Source organism: Meriones unguiculatus, chromosome 19, assembly GCF_030254825.1.
Source record: "Meriones unguiculatus strain TT.TT164.6M chromosome 19, Bangor_MerUng_6.1, whole genome shotgun sequence".
Lineage (NCBI taxonomy): Eukaryota > Metazoa > Chordata > Mammalia > Rodentia > Muridae > Meriones > Meriones unguiculatus.
This window is the reverse complement of record NC_083366.1, coordinates 36549816-36567500: the sequence shown is the minus strand read 5'-3', so window position 1 is coordinate 36567500 and position 17685 is coordinate 36549816. Positions and strand designations below refer to the sequence as shown.

Below are 17685 nucleotides of genomic sequence, written 5' to 3'. Positions count from 1 at the left end.
AGTGCCACACCCACGCCAGTGTCGCCATAGTAGCATAAGCTACAGGGCGGGGGGATATGATTTTCCCGGAAATAAGCCCCCTGGAAGGTCCCTGGCAAACTCATCCCACTTGGAAAAGAGACGTGTTCTGAGATTTCTACGCTTCTTCAGTTGTGGCTCTGGGGCTGGAATAATGAATTCTTTGATCTTTCTCTGTGACACCTGAAACAGCACAACTAACTTTATAAAGAAATTTATTATTAGAAGATTGTTAAAGGCTTTAATAAAAATAAGTTTAAGGAAAGTAATGAATTAGATTCAGTATTAATAGGCATTAAGAATAGTAAAATAATGGTAGGCTCCTTTTTAAGAAATAATAGCATGAGAGGTGCAGCTGGCGGGAGTTTCCCCCTCCCTTCAGCGTCTTGTTTCTAGGGAAGATCATAAATCTTTAGCAGGACATAAGGGAGGATGGTTGACAAAGGTGTGTTTATACTTTGGCAGGTATTCGACTTGGCTCAGAGGGCTATTACAGCTCCTGACTTTCCTCTTCACTAGTCAGTGATAACGGAACCATAGTTTGAGGTTTTTGTTTTTTGTTTGCGTTGATCAGAAAGTTTCTAGGCAAAGATTTCTTGTGGGCACTGTCCTATGTTAAAACATAAACTTTGTATCCTTGGTAAAAGTCTGAATGTTCTGGAAAGCATGCCAATTTTAAGGTGCTTCCTTGTGAAATCATAAAAATACTAGCTTGATTTCAGTAAAGTTGCAGCAGAGTCAAAACCATCGAGGTGTCTCTGTCTGTCAATTCTTCGCCGAAATCGTGTCTTCCTGTCTAAAGCCTTGTTCTCCTGCGGACGACGGGAGCCCGACTGGGCCGGTTCGTGGCAACTAAGCAAATTGTGAGCCAGGGAAATCATATTATTTATACATCTTCTACCTTTAAGAATGAATCACATGACAGTTACTGAGGATTGTGAGACAGATCAGCTGTGGAAATCAGTTTTTGTTCTCTTGGGGTAATGGAACTTCCATGAGCAGAGGTCAGGGGCAGTAGTACTTTTAAATCAGGAATGTTAAGCTCAATATGTAATGAGAGCGTTAAGATTAATTTAGTCTTATATTATTTAATGAAAAAAATTGCATAGCCATTCAGAGCGGCTGTTATGAACATATTATTTGACAAATATTATCATTAAAATAGTTTGAACTTTTTTACTTGAATTTATTAGTAGAAACAATGCTGCTTGGTATCATTTACATCTGTATATGCACGTACATAACTTTTGGTGGGAGGTGCATAACTGACTTTAAGTTTCCATCTGACATTCCCATTGTGTGCACTAGTTACAGCCTTTATATCTATAGGAACAACATTTCCAAGAACCAAAATGGCAATTAGTTGACCACCGATAGATCACAACCTTGTAGAAAATTAGTTAAGGTAATTAAGCTTTCTGTGCCTTGATTTCTACATGTGGACCTTGCCTCTCTATAGGTTTTTTCAAAAGGTTACGAGATTTATAATGCTGTGTTACACAAAGGTGCTGCATTCAGAGCACATCAGGGGCTTCAATGCTGTCGTTAAATGCTATCAGACAATGCAAAGTAACATAACTGATTATCCTTGCACAACTACAATATCTCATTTAAGAACAAGTAAAATTATGAAATGTATATAGAAGGAATTAAAACACCTATTTCTTTGGAAATAATTATTCTTTGAAAGTTGGGAAAATATATTTCCTTTTCTAAAAATGTCGTGAATTTTTTTGTATTATTCAGAGATTATTAATTACTACATGAAAATTTCATTATATTCTATTGTATTTTTAATCTTGCTAATAAATTTGCAACGCACTGATACCAAAGGCTGTATGATATTCTTTGCATGTATATCTAGGAGGGAATAAAAAAAAACATGATCATAAATAGCAAAGAGTGAAAATGGATGAATCGTGTCTGTGATACATACCTCTTATGTATGCCTACCTTTCAAATTCCTGTCTCTTCCGCCAAACATGCCTTGAACAAACCAACAAATCATAGATCCTTGACACAGGAAACAGCAAGAATGAACATATTGATGTAATTTTCAAGATTAATTAAGTTGAAAAGGAGGTGCAGAAAACAAAGAAATGTTATTTCTCGAAGTCTACTATTGTTGAAATTAAAAAAAGACAAGGATTCTGAATTGTCTTATATGAAAAGATTAAGTTGGAATTTAGTGGCATAATACTTATTCTACAAAACCACATAATTATTGACCTCCTGAACATTGCTCCCACATATAGTAATAATTTGCAGTAATTAATGTTATACTGGTACTTTTCTTTTATGAAATGGAAACAATTAATTGTTTCTTTTATACTTCCAGACATGAAACACTTTATAGCAAAAGCCTCAAAGAGTCATGTCAGCTTAGTCACTACCCTGATCTATCATGGGCCCTTGCTTAGATAAAAGCCTGGAACGTTTAGCGTTTCATTTATTTTGTGAGTCTGATTCATCTGACAAGGAAAGAATAGATATTTTAGGTGGCATGGCTTTAAGGAACTAGTATATGCAAAGGCCTGAGAACACCAGTAGAGAGCTTCCACACAGGTCTTGCTATTTTCTTGCCAGTTCTCTCTTGCCTTTTACAAGCATGCAATGCCGTGGGCTCATCTAAGGGCTGAAATGGCCCCAATTGTTTTTTGATGGCAGCATCCCTAAAGATTTCCCCACTCCAACTCCGAGAAAAGGGCTCTTCTTCCATCATAACATGCTGCAGATGTCCTAGCAGACAGAACTGCAACCCTTCCGTTTCTTAGTGTGGTCTTGTGGTCTAGTTCAGACAACAGCCCTTCTTACCTTTGCTTGTTCATTAGGCTTCAATTGTACTAGCTTTATTGTCTCTGGTGGTACAGTGGATCAAAAGTCGTTATGCTTCTGTGGGTTGTCTGACTATATTGATCTATTGATCAAGTTAGAGTCTAATCAAATAGAATATATATTGTATAACGTGAGAGCTGATGGAAGCTGAAAATGCGTGTGTTGCCTATGTTTCTTCTCATGCATCTCTACCGGGGTCAACATTGTTGGAAACTCATGTCAACTGAAACACTGGATCTTGCTTTTTCACTGAGGAAGTCAGACAAAATTTAGTATACTTAATGTCTAAACCAAGTCAACAGGAAACTATGCTGACCTAGAAGGTTGGAGCCACAGTTCCTGGCATCTGTGAGGCACAGCTGATAGCCATCAGACTCCCTTTCTGGTTTCCCCTGATAAAAGTGCGCAGGTGGGGACTGGGGCTGAACAGGCTCAGGACTGGACTAGGTTGGTCTTTGTTAGGAAGGAAGTGGTTGCAGACATGCTGAGGGTGTGTGCTCATTACTAGGACACTAATCATGGGAGGTTCCCAGGGCCAACATGTCATCATGTCTTGTTTTTCCATGAAATTTGTATTAAAGACCAAAAAAAAAAAACCACACAGGTTTTGTGTACCTAACATTTGTTACCCGTAACTAATCTTGGACAGTTCTTTTTCTCCTTCTTCTTCTTCTTCTTCTTCTTCTTCTTCTTCTTCTTCTTCTTCTTCTTCTTCTTCTTCTTCTTCTTCTTCTTCAAGTACATTTGTAGGATTTCCATACATGAGTATGTATGAAAAGCTGTGTGTGGATAACCTGCAGAAGAAATATATGCTTCCTTTCTGCAGTGAAAGGTGATCACTTGGTTCACATGTATTCAATTTCTACTTCAACAAAAGAATAGTGTTATGAGAAATACAAAAATTACCAGAACACCAAACATCATTTAAAAGTATCCCTCAACCAGGCTTAGGAATGGAAGAACAAACTTGCACGTTGAAAAGCAAATGGACATTTGAAGCTATGGCCTCCCATCTGTGTGGGCTCTGTGTATATGCAGAGGCATGGGGAGTCAGCGTACCTGCAGCAGAAGGTGTCAAGTCAGAATGAAAAAACAAGAGTTGTATCTTCTAGTGTTTAGGGAGAAAATAGACACACCCAGATTAGCCAGTCCTAAGAGTAGTTATGGTCAGCTTTGCCCAGTTCTGTATGTCCCCATAAACATTTTTTGAGACAAATGTTACAAAACTTGTTACTTGGTCCGATCTTAGAAAGCTTGGAGCCTCCGACAGAGGGCCTCTGAAAGACTCTACCCACCAGGATATCAAAGCAGAGGCTGAGAGTGCTTTGGGCAGAGAGCAGGGAATCTTATGAAAGAAGGGGGAGATAGGAAGACCTGGAGGGGACAGGAGCTTCACAAGGAGAGCAATAGAACCAAGAAATCTGGGCCCAGGAGTCTTTTCTGAGACTGATACTCCAACCAAGGACCATGCATGGAGATAACCTAGAACCCCTGCACAGATATAGCCCATGGCAGCTCAGTGTCTAAGTGGATTCCCTAGTGAGCGGAACAGGGACTGTCTCTGACTTGAACTCAGTGGCTAGCTCTTTGATCACCTCCCGCTAATGAGGGAGCAGCCTTACTAGGCCACAGAGGAAGACAATGCAGCCAGTCCTGATGAGACCTGATAGGCTAGGGTCAGATGGAAGGGGAGGAGGCCCTCCCCTAATGGTGGACTTGGAGAAGGGCATGGGAGGAGATGAGGGAGGGAGAATAGGATTGGGAGGGAATGAAGGCGAGGGCAACAGCTGAGATACAAAGTGAGTAAACTGTAATTAATATATATTAATATATTAGTATATATATATAGAAAGTTTGAGGATGGGTCCTTCATCGACATTATTATTTTATCGATTTCAATAATGGCTAAGTCTTTGGGACATATGTTTAGTCCAGAATTTCTTGGCCTGGTACTGTGAACATCTTGGTTGTGGTTGTGCCTACCCTTCAGCCTCTGTTTAAGGAAGGCACACAGTGACTCATAGCTCCGTGATCCCCAGTCATTCACATCCCTTCGCTCCTCAATGCCTCCTGGTAAAAAGCTGCAGCTCAGAGCTATTGTGGAAATGTCTGAGGTAGACTTGTGGCATATGCTTATAAGACCTTAGTTTTTGGCTCAAGTGTTATTGATAGCACCTGGCGTGAGAAAGGCACTATGGAGTGTTCAGTCATGGTGGATGCTTGGGGTGGTGGTATCTCCCATTCAAGGTTCTGAGATTGGTCAAGTCTGTTCTCTCCTAGTGATACTTCCAGACCTCAGGGAAGACTATAGGGAGAGAAGTTGTTTCAATGTGCTGTTTCCTCAAACCAAGGAGATTGCAAAAGCTAATTAACACAAAATTCCATGTCAAAATAAAGGATACATCAGTAAGTTTTGAAAATTTAGAATATTATTTTTCCAACACATGTCATTTGTGTATTTGAGAATTTGACAGCAAATCTACTTAATTATCTTTCTTACAGTTTCAACAAGGCTATGTGACAAGGGTGAGCACACAATGCAGGCTCTCACACACACAAATGTGGAAATGCACACACACATGAATATTATATATATATGATATATATAATACATTATACTCAAGAAGCATGTATGTTTCAAGGTCTGACACCCACATGAGCTTGTTCTTAGCTCATGTCAAGTCTTCCTTGCATGGCCATGTGCAAAGCTTGTACAGGGAGACCATCACAGGCAATGGAATAGTTTAGTTAAACTCTGATCCTGATATTCATCTTTCTTCAGAAATGCTTCTGTTACCCAGAGGAATGAGAGTGATAGAGCAACAGCAAAGATGGCATTCTAGGACAAATCTTAGTGACCCACCTTGATGCTCTTTTTTTGGTAAAAACAACAACAACAAAAACAAACAAACAAAAAACAAAACACTGCTTTTGTTTTGCCTTTCATTTGTTTTGGAGGGGGAAACTCTTAAAAAATAAAGTTTTTAGAACCCAAGTGCATAATAAATCTTTCATTTTTATGACAATAAATAGATCATTTTAAGGAAGCACTGAATTCCGGTTCATTTGCGTGATCTCATGTCATTCTGGAGAATACAGGTTAAGGTAGCAGGCAGTGAGGCAAACCTTACAATGGGTAAAAACATCATCTATTTCACCACAAAGTGTTTGCAGGAAAAGAGCCTGGTGCTTAGCTTATTCATTTACTTTTGCTCATCACTCTGCAATCAAAGCAATAAAATTTTTGGTTTAAACTAGACTCAAATAGCAGTTTCCAAGTGGCCTAAAGATCTCAAATTTCTAACTCCAAAACAGCTATAAAATGGACACAATGAGAACAATACTGGTTGTTATTATTATTATTATTATTATTATTATTATTATTAGCTTTCAAAACTGGGTTTCTCTGTGTAACAGAGCCCTGGGTGTCCTGGACTCTCTTTGTAGACCAGGCTGGCCTCCAGCTCACAGACATCCATTTGCCTCTGCTTTCTACCTGCTGGAATTAAAGGCATGTACCACCATTCCCTGATATATTTTGTTTTTAATAATATTTTAATTAGGATTAAAATACAGAGTGATTACAGCCATGGCTAACACTATCAAAAGACAATGGCTGTTATTACTACATTCTAGGTGAATATTTGTTGCATTATTTCCTTTCTTACAGAATTGATTTTCTTAGAAGAACACTATTCATTCAATTTTGTGTGCATTATCTAATTTTTGGGACTGCCCTGTAAATCTATCTATTTTGCAAATTTGTTTTGGTTAAGTAACATCAATAAAAAATCAAGTTGACCGGCAGGATGCAAATTTTGATGTCTCTCTCTTGAGAGTCTAAGTAAAGATTTTTGGCAACTGTATCTTTTGTATGTTAAGAAATGAAATCAATGAAACTTCAGCAGAATAGTAATGATCAGTATGCAAACAGGATAGCGAAAGACAGAGTCAAAAATATCCAGAAGGTACATTCAACCTACAGGAGGGATGCCAGCTAGAGCAACAGTGCATGCATGCAGCAGGTCCTGTTCTCGGAGCGAAGAGCTGGAGAATCATTCTGCCACACACTTGATGCTGTGGTGAACTTTAAGGGCTGAGGTGTAGCTCAGTGGTAGAGCACTTGTTTAGCATGCATGAGGTCCTGGCTGTGTTCCCCCAGAACAATCACAGAAAGAAAGAATTCAAGAATGCAGCTTTGCTTTACTGTGATATTTTTTTCATAAGCATTATAAATATTTAGTTAAGCTTACATATCTTTTAAAACTAATGGAGTCTGCAAATTGTTTGGTACTATAGCAAAGGAACTTGCTATTAAGCCTAGCAACCAGAATTTGATCCTCAGAATCTACACGGTGGAAGGAAAGAACTGACTCCTCCATCTTGTCCTCCAGCCCTCCACAGCACAATATGGCATGCGCTCACCCTTCTCCACAAAACAGGTCAGCCCTAGGCTGGCTGTCCTGAGTGCCAGAAGAAAGCAGACAGAGCAAACTATGGAGAACACACCAGTAAGCAGCACCCTGCCATGGACTCTGCATCCTCTGCTGCCTCCAGACTCCTGCCCTCTCTGAGGTCTTTCCCTGACTTCCTTTGATGATGGACTGTGACCTGAGCGATGTAAGGTAGAATAAACTCTACCATTTCTGGTGTGGGGTAGAGTACATAAACACTCATACAATGACTGGCAATTCTTTATACCAATAGCGAATGAAATTTAAGAATTTCATTCTACCAACTCATTCTAACAATTCATTTCCTTGGTAATAATGAAATGACAAACAGATCCCCAACAAATCTCATAATCTCCTTAATTACATATTAATTAATCGTATATTCTTACATATGACCTGTTCCCCCTTTCCTGTGTGATTTTCAACTCAGATGTGCATTATACATTATGTGATCATTCAATGTGATCCTTTGTTTTATTCATGGAGGATAAAACAGTAACGTGATTGATACTCCAGGCATTGGCTTGGTTTGTCAACATGCAGGTTGGCTTTGAAAGGAGACTTTTATTTAGTTAGTTAAAGCAAAGCAATTCTATCTTTGGGCTGAATTTCAGTTTGTGCATCAAAAAGCATCCACAGAAGGCCATTGGTAGAGATCGAGTTCTGGTTCCAAGGGACCAACAGGCTAAACTGTAACGTAGTATTCTGTTGAAAGTCCCCAGTGTCTCCAAACCCAACCCAAGCAGTTAGCTTCTCCAGGAGCAGAGGAGAGAAACTGTAGCCAGAAGAAATAAGCCAGCTTGCCAACAGTTCCTAAAGATAATAACAGCAAGGAGATCCACAAAAGGGCTAGTCGACCTATGGTGCACAGTAACCAAGCTTCCACCCCCCACCCCCATTTCAGCCCACACAGCAACACTAGCCAGATGTTGACAATCTTCTCCGGGAACCATGCTGCTTCCTGTTAGGCTCCAGCTGCTATGCAAATGCCAGCGGAGCTCCGGTCTGTTCTGTAGTTTGGAAACCTTCACTGCTGAGTCCCTAAAGGAGTCTAGTTATATCTTTGAAATTCAGTGTGTTGAATTTATGTTCTTTAAGTAGACATAATAGTTGGCATATTTACATGTATGTTTCCTTATTATCATTTCAACAACAATATTGTGAGTGTGATGGTGACTGAAAAATCAGTTCATTCAAAGGACAATAAGTAAGTGTGCATGAAGTCTTCAGGAAGACCAAAGATTTTATTCGGCCATTTCTCATAATCTAAGTAATGAAAAATTATTAGCCATGCCATTTTCTCTGTGTCATGATCACATGCATGGATCAACTTGACTGGTTTTCCCAAAATGCTCTCTGAGGTAAGTATCTTGTGACAAATATCAATTCAAAGCCATCCTTGACTGCCAGCTGGATGTGCCTCTAGCAGGCCCAAAGAGAGCTGAAAGTATTATTTTTTCAGTTAGGGTCCTTGGTCAAGGCTTAGACATAGTAGTTTGGTCTGTAAAAATGTCCAGAGATACTGTTACAGGCCAGGTACAGCTGGAAAGAGGGAAATGGGCTGGGTACACGGTAAAGATAAGGCATGGGGGTCCAGAATTTCCTTTTGGGGCAGAGAAGGTCAGAGGTAAGAAATGAGGTGGGATCTTGTCTGTCTTGCACACTAGGAACAGCTGTGATCTAATACTTTCTGTACAGGTGAGAGCAGGGCTGAATCACTGTGTCTGTCCAGGTGGCACAGTAATATAGCGCAGAATCGGATTCTTCCAAATTCAGAAGCACAAATGTGTAACTGTTGTCTGTGCCTTCATAAACATGGTATTTCTTTGAATCGAACCTGGCATCCACCACAGTTGCGGAAGTGCTGAGGCTATAGTAGAGAAGATGTTGTGGGGCGCTCCCTTTTTGGAATCGGTACCAGTGTATGTACTTGTCCGCTGTGTGAGTATCACAAGTGATTTTAGCAGTGGATCCCCTTGTCTTGGTGATTGACTTTATTCTCGCTTCCAAGCTGGAGGATGTTTGTCTGCCTACAGCGGTAAAAGCAACCGAGTGAGAACAGTAGAATAAGAAGCATGGCTTCCCGCTGAACACTGAAATCTCTCGAGCATCTGCGTCATATACTTACCAGCAGGCAAGAAAGCTAGAAGTAGGGCCAGAATCCATAGCATGCCTTCTGCTCTGTGGACTGGGAAAGGCTAGGTGCAGGAAAACCAAACCAAACCAATCCCTAAAATTGCAATTAAGAGCTTGATGACTTTGAATCTTGACTACTGAATCACTCTAACTAAAGCACTCTTTAGAGTCAGCCAGCTGACCAATGGGAAGGGCTAGGTGTCTAGGAGCAGACACGCCTCTCTGCTTCTCTGCGTGTATTTGGCACCCTCTTGTGGCAACTGCGAGCAGACACCACTGAGAGACGCGAGTGAGAGGGAAACCAGAGCAGGCTCAGGGCAAACACATTTGGAAACAGAGCTCCGGATGAAATGGCCTGCCCTACTGTGGAAAATTCCTGCAACTCGGAACGCCCATGTATGAAAGTTGCTGCGGTCTTGTCCTGAGAAGAATCTTCTTTATTGTCGTGCTGAACCAACTTCAATTACACACGTGAGTGGTCTTGGAGTAAGCACCAGCCTCAAACCTGACAAGGGTTGAATCTAGTGTATTAAAAGAAACTAGGATCAGTGATGATGGCTTCATCTGATCCCTTCCTAGAGGAATGGGAGAGAGGGGAAGAAGGGAGGGAGGAAGGGAGGAAGAGAGGGAAGGAGGAAGATAGAGACAGAAAGCATACGTGCATAAATCAACGTGTTAAAAACTATCTTTCTGGGTTTGATGGGTGTGACTGTAATTCTACTTCGAGAACGCTGATACAGGTGTTTTGCAAGGAAGAGGTCAGCTTGGGCTACACAGTAAATTCAAGGTCAATCTAGGCAACCAAGCAAGATACTGTCTCAAAATAAAATGTGGTCTGTAAACACCACCAGCCGTACTATTAGGAGGCAGCATACAGCTGTAAGACGGGTACAAGGTAAAGATAAGGCCTGGGGTCCAGAAGTCCCTTTTCAGAGTAGAGGAGGTCAAAGGTCAGCAGGGAGGTGGGAGCTCTTCCTTTCAGAAGAGATAAAGGACAGTTAGGGATAGATCTCAGTGCTCCTGCACATGCCTTATACACTGACAAAAAAAAAAATTAAAAGACTTGTGGAGCTGGAGAAATGTCTCAGTGGTGATGAGCACTTCCTGTTCTTGCAGAGGAGGCAGGTTCTATTCTCAGCAGCTGCATGGTAGCTCACAACTATCTGTAACTCCAGTTACTTGCACACACCTATTTTACATGTGCGTGCACTCAGGCACACACAAATGCACACACATAAAATAAGTAAGTATTTGTAAAGGTTTATGATTAAATGCAGGACACCTTTTGGCATCTATGAGACAATTCACTATCTGGTACAATGGAAGGTAGGCAATCAAAATACTGTGGCTAGTTATTTTCTCTCTAGCTACAGGTCCAAAGTGCAAGGGTGTGAAGCTGCCTTAGAAGCAATTCTGAAATCAGAGGCCTTGGTTGGGGGTGGGAGTGCATACATAGGATAATGTTTCAGGTTCTCACGAGTCCTACATGCCTGGTGCCACGCAGGCGGAGGTGGGCAGACCACATCTGAGACCCTAGGGCCACAAGGGAGTAGTATAGCACTCCTGAGAAGACTCCAGGACCCCAGAAGCCCCACATGCAACTAAGAAGAGCAAGTAAGTGGTGGAGAGGTGGAAGAAAAAGAGAAGCAGAAAGATGCGTGCACAACGAAGAGAGGCAGACCTGGAGAGTCAAGGGTAGTGAGGAGCAGCCTCATGGGAGTAGCCGGCAGGTGTCTGGGCTGCAATATGGGACCATGCTGGAGTCTGAAAGCTGTGAAGAACCGGCTCCACCCCTCACCTGGGCTTCACAGGAGAGCTGGCCTGGAAGAGCGTGTGATAGCAGAAAAGCTGCCCTGCCCCGTGCCAGCTGCAGCACTCAGGATGGCAGCCCACATCTCTCGGCTTCTACGTCTCTCCCATTTCTCTACCGTGCACTCTGTCTTTCCCATCTCTCCATCACATATTCATTCATCATACTGGAGCCTGAGGCAGGCGCTTGGGTGTCTTTCTCTTGGCCCAGTGGCAGGCAGGTCTGGGCCAGAATTCTACTTTTTTCCTCAACTTTTTAACAAGAGTTTTTATATGAATTACAGTTTATTCACTTTGTATCCCAGCTGTAGCACCCTCTCTCATTCCCTCCCAATCCCACCATTCCTCATCTCCTCCCATGCCCCTCTCCAAATCCACTGATAGAGGAGGTCCTCCTCTCCTTCCATCTGACTCTATCTTATCAGGTCTCATCAGGACTGGCTGCATTATCTTCCTCTGTAGCCTGGTAAGGCTTCTCCCCCCTCAGGGGGAAGTGATCAAAGAGTCAGCCACTGAGTTCATGTCAAAGACAGTCCCTGTTTCCATTACTAGGGAACCCAGTTGGAGACTGAGCTGCTGTTGGGCTACATCTGTGCAGGGGTACTAGGTTATCTCCATAAATAGTCCTTGGTTGGGTGTCAGTCTCATAAAATACCCTTGGGCCCAGATTTTTTTGGTTCTGTTGCTCTCCTTGTGGACCTCTAGGTCTTTCTACCTCCCCCTTCTTTCATAAGATTCTCTGCACTATCCCAAAGTTTGGAAATGAATCTCAGCATCTGCTTTGATACCCTGGTGAGTAGTCTTTCAGATGCCCTCTGTGGTAGGGTCCTGTCCTGTTCCTTGTTTTCTTCCTCTTCTGATGTCAGTCCCATTTGCCTTTCTGAGTGAGGATTGATCCTCTTACCCAGGGTCCTCCTTCTTGCTTAACTTCAATGTAATCCACCATATAAACAAAGTGAAGGAGAAAAACCACATGATTATCTCCTTAGATGCAGAAAAAGCATTTGACAAAAATCCAATGCCCATTCACATTTAAAGTCTTGGAGAGATCAGGGATACAAGGCACATACCTAAACATAGTAAAGACAATATACAGCAAGCCTATAGCCAACATCAAACTAAACAAAGAGAAATTTAAACCAGTCCCAATCAACTCAGGGGCAAAGCAAGGCTGCCCACTTTCTCCATATCTCTTCAACATAGCACCTGAAGTCCTAGATAGAGCAATTATGACAACTAAAGGAGATCAAGGGGATATAAATTAGAAAAGAAGAAGTCAAAGTATCACTATTTGCAGAATGCTACTTTGAAAGATAGCATATCCCTTGAATATCCCTAAGCAGAAGAGAGACAGACATAGAGAGAGAAACAAAGACAGAGACACAGAGAGAAGAGGGAAAGATTTAAACTTTGTTTCTGTGCTGAGTGTCTTTAGATCTAATTACAATCATGTTTATCTTTTGATATAGTTTTAATTGAAAAAAATTATACACTATGTTGTAATCATGGTTTCTCCTCCTTCCAGCTCCTCCCAGATCTTTCTTACTTTCCCACCCAGCCAACTCATCCTTTCTCTTTCTTCATTTTTCTATTTATTTATCTATTTTTCCCTTTTATTAAAAATAGGGTTTTTTTCTCATATAATATATTCTGAATACAATTTCCCCTCCCTCCCCTCCCATCCACATTCACTCCCTTTCTGTCTCTCTTTAGAAAAGTACATGGATTCTAAAAGCTAACAACAAACATAACAAAATGATAAGATGTGATATAATAAGATAAAAAACAATCACATCAAAGTTGGACAAGGCAAACCAAAAGAAGGAAAAGGGCCCCAAGAGAAGGCACAAGACCCAGAGACCCAATCGCTCATGCATTCAGGAGTTCCATTAAAAATACTAAACTAAAAGCTGTAATATATGAGCAGAGGACCTAGTGCACACCCGTGTAGACCATATGCTTCCTGCCTTAGTTTCTGTGAGCTCATATGAGCTAGGCTCACTTGATTCAGAGGGACTTGTTCTCCTGTTGTCCTCCATCTCCTCTGACTCTTACACTTTTTTTCACCTCTTCTTTCACAGAGTTCTCTGAGCTCTGAGGCAAGGGATTTGTGGAGTCATCCAATCTAGAGCTGAGTGTTTCAAAGCATCTCACTCTCTGTATAATGTCTGGCTGCAAATCTCTGTATTTGTTTCCATCTGCTACAAAAGGAAGCTTCTCTGATGATGGCTGAATAATAGAACAATCTATGTGTATAGTAGGATATCATTAGGTGTCATTTTAATACAATCGTGTTTATTTTATGCACTTACATTTCATAGATAAAATTGTAGAGTTTAATGAAATGACGTCTGAAAAGTTTTAAGGAATCATACTGTCAATAATCTACCTAAACAAACAAATAAACAAACAAAAATGCCTTAGACACACATAAGTCAGTGTACATGCACAGTTTAAATGTAAGTCGTCTAGGCTAACAATGCTCCCTCCAAGAGCTAAGACCGTGTAACAAAAACATCAACACCAGGCACAAAAAACCTTCTGGGACTTTTTGGTCAGGGTTGTTCAAGAGAATCCTCAAGCATTACAGGCTGTTGCCATTGCTCTTGGTTGCCTTCCAGAAAGCTGGATGGTACGTTGCAGGCTTAGATTTTCTAAAAACCTACTTTATTTGGGCTTCTTAAACCTTTGTACCTCCCTTCCAACCAACCCACTGACCAGGAATAGGAGAAAAAGAAAGTTGTTAGGAAAAGGGGGTTGTGGACCTTTTCAAACTTAGTTCCTTGAGGCAATTCTACTCTTCATTGTCTGGATACCCGATGTCCAGTCAAATAGGCAGAGTGCTATGAGAAGTTCTCTGGAGCATTTCTCTTTGGGAAAGGAAGTGTCAGAAAATGACGACCAGCGAAGCAATGCTGACCTTTGCAAAACATAGTGATCCAAGTGTTGCCTACCCTCTTCTCAGAGTCTACACAGGCAGTTTGAAAACCATGCCCCTTGCACGGGATACCTTCCAGCAAAACATCACGCACCTTCTCACGTGTCCCTTTTCAGACGACCAAGATCATGTGTACTTTCACGAGTTTGTTTTCAAGCAAAGATAAACTGAAAACATTTCCACAGCCCACATTTGGGACCAAAACAAATAAACAAACAAAAAAACATATGAAAGAAATGAAAACTTTCACTACAGTAAGTCTGTATTTCTGAAGGCACATGGACCTCAAATATAAGGTCCAGAGGTCACTGATCAGACATTGACCTGAAAGCTTTCTCCCTGAGTTCTTGCTTCCATAGTACCAGAAGGCTCCCCGAAAGCTTTCAAAGGAGGGAAGCACCCAATAGTCCTACCCAGCTATGATGACTATGAACCACAGCATTGACCAGTATGGCATAACACCTAAGGGTAAAATGGTAGCATTCATACCCGGGTAGTAACCAATAACTCTAATTGGACTTAAGCCCACTCAACAAGGGAGAAATCATGCCGGGTACTAGAAACCTAGCCATCTACACAGAGGTAGTAAAGACATGTCTCTTGGAGAATTCACAGCTGCCAAACTCACAATTGCTAAACCAGCATAATCTCTAAACATATTAAACATATTATAATTATTTGCTTTTATACCCATAGACAAATGCAGTCCTTACCTCTCATCAAGGAAACTTCTTCCTGCAACATACAGAGAACATTACAAAAAAAAAAAAAAAACAAAAAAACAATAACTAGTCAAAGTGCAGCATTATGGAGCCTATCCCAGTAAACACATATAGAAAGGAACACACTGTGGCTCAGAGATCGTTGTAGAAAAGGCACTGGAAGGATTGTCAGAGCCAGAGGAATGGGGAGTTTGCTGTAAGATTGTGTCTCCTAGGAACTGTCAAGAGCTACTCCCATACAGCCTTATCACCATGAGCAGTAACAAGAGGACTCAAACCTGCACACAGTATTACAGGCAACGAAGAAATGCTGAGAGTGTGAGAAATTGGTTATCCGATACCAAATGGTCCTCCCTAAAAACGTACATATAGGTAGTATTACACAGATTGAATGGGTTACATTTAGGAATATAGGTGGATACACAATGATTGATGGGAAAAGAGATCATGAATTTGAAAGACAGACAGAGAGAGAGAGAGGGAAAGATGGTGGCACATGGGAGTGCGTGGAAAGAAGAAAATAAAGGGGAAAGAAAAAAGAAATTTAAAAATGCAAATATGAAATACAACAATTTTGGTACCTATCTCTGGCGACCCACGGGAGGGGAGACACCACTTGAAACGCAGCAACCATACTTCAATCAAGCTCATCTCAAGCGTTTGCACTGACATCTTTAAAAATTATTTCTCACGAAAACTCTTAGGGGCTAAATTAGAAATGGGTGACCCCAAGACCGCGACGCCCACGTACAAGGTTAAACTAGGGCATCTGGTTACCTGGAATCGAAGGAACCATCAGACCACGGAGATCATTTCAAAGGCATAGAGATCGGTTGGCTTCTATTCTCCTTCTCGTCAACTCCCTTCCTCCTCCCAGCCAGAGTCTTCAGATTCAAAATTTCTTCTAGGTTGGTGCAAAAGAAAGTGTGGTTTTTGGACTATGAATTTTAAATCCTGATAACTAGACTGAAGCACATCTTTGTTCATTAAAATAAGAACCATTATCATCAACACATCTTTGCCAGTGAGAAATAAATCTGTTTACTCCTGTAGCGTGAACATCTGTCCTTTGGAATTGACAAACTTATGGAAAACATTTTCTGCATTCTGCTGGTTATAGAAACGCTTTCCTGGTAAAACGTTGTCTAGATGCTCGAGGAAGTGGTCATTGCTTAATTAGCAGTCAGGTGAGTGTGGCAGGAAGTGGCAATTTGTAATTCAGTTCTTTTATCTTTTGAAGCATTGACTGTGCAGTGGGTGGTCAGGTGCTGTGGAGAATTGGGCTCTTTCTGTGGACTGATGCTGCCTGCAGGCACTGCAGTGTTCTGGGCATTTCATTGACTTGCTGACTATATACTTTTTCTTGTAATTATCTCACAGGGATTGAGAAAGGTGTAGGATCAGACCATCAGCAGGCCATGAAACAGTGACCATGACCTATTTTTGGTGCAAGTCTGGTTTTAGAAAGTGCTTTGGACCTTTTTCTGGTCTAAACACTGATTGTGTCTGCTGTCAGAGATGGCCCACCTTTTATCTCACTTCACAATCCAACCAAGAAATGGTTTGTTGCTGTTATGTGGAATAAGAGATGACAATTTTTTAAAAGTTTTTATTTCAGTCAGTTCATGGGATGTTCCTTTGTCAAGTTTCTTCAACTTTCTAGTGTGCTTCACCTATCAAACAACCACTGAAGGATTCTTGCTCTTTATGTGGTTGTGAGAGGACCAGCTTCCATGATTGCTCTCAGTTAGTTATTGCCCCTCATTTTCTGTGTCCTCTGAAAAACTTCTTGAAAAATAGGTGCATAGTAGGTTTGCAGTTCCTGGTCCTAATGAGTTGTTATTGATGCTGTAATTATCTCCATTGCTTTATGATACATTTTGATCTATTTCAGTTTGCCTCACTATTGGTTTTTTGCCTAATATAATTTCTATAGCATAAGTTAATGCAAAACAATTAGCAAATATTAAGTCACTAGTAGAAAAAAAACAAAAAATACACATTAAAGTGATGCAATACATAGCTGCCTAGCCACATTTATTATCTCAGGTTGATCAGGCTCAGTGGTCAATAAAAAAGTTTCCACAATAAAAAAGTTGCTGTTGCCTGGGCAGTTTCCACTTGTGTCATAGCACATATGATCCCTGAAATCCATTGTGACTTGGCCAAGAAGAGAGGCGCAAAATAGAAGCATGGAGGTCACGTTTTTTTATTCTGCCTTTATCATGTATCTGTCAGGATCTGTGGGCCCAAATGAAGAGTCTGTGCTCTTATCAAATGTTGCTTCTGAGCCCTTGTAGTGTTTATCTTTATCCTAAGAACTGATCCTCCTCCACCTCAGCAAAGATAAGTGAAGCTCATGCAGCCATCCTCCCAGGCTCTGGAAGCCCAGAAACTCACTAGATTCCCAAGGCCCCTCCCCCAAACTGCAACTGCAGAGAGGAGACTCTGGAAGTTGCTCTCTAGCTGTGTAGAGAGCTCAACAGAAGTAGTTTTGGGAATCAATTCCTGTGCATCTTCTTCCCCATCTCTGTCTATGCACATTACAATCTCTACTGTTGCTGCCTCTATCATCTATCTTCTCTTCACCTCTGAGTCTATTTCCAGTCCTTGCACGATCATGCCTTTTCGGTGTCTATTTAGTGCACGTGCGCTCTCTCTCTTCTGTCTGTCTTCCTGTCAAGGTGTCTTTCTACATTGCAGTGTAATCACTTATGTCATGGTATCCATCATTTACTATTGCCTTCTCAGATCTTTATGCCCTCTAATCCTC

At 41.2% G+C, this 17685-nt stretch overlaps 1 long non-coding RNA gene and 1 gene segment (V, D, J or C); both read right to left on the bottom strand.

The window, feature by feature from the left end:
• Nucleotides 1-190, bottom strand: part of LOC110562155 (T-cell receptor gamma chain C region C7.5-like) — a 22636-nt gene extending 22446 nt beyond the window's left edge. The window contains exon 1 of the C gene segment in view: nucleotides 1-190. This exon is cut by the window's left edge and continues 496 nt beyond it.
• A 7661-nt stretch (nucleotides 191-7851) lies between these two features.
• LOC132649279 (uncharacterized) lies at nucleotides 7852-11536 on the bottom strand. Its single transcript, XR_009587725.1, has 2 exons — nucleotides 9436-11536; nucleotides 7852-9337 (listed from the first exon to the last, which is right to left on the bottom strand). It is a non-coding gene; the product is annotated as an uncharacterized LOC132649279 (long non-coding RNA).
• Nucleotides 11537-17685: the final 6149 nt, after the last annotated feature.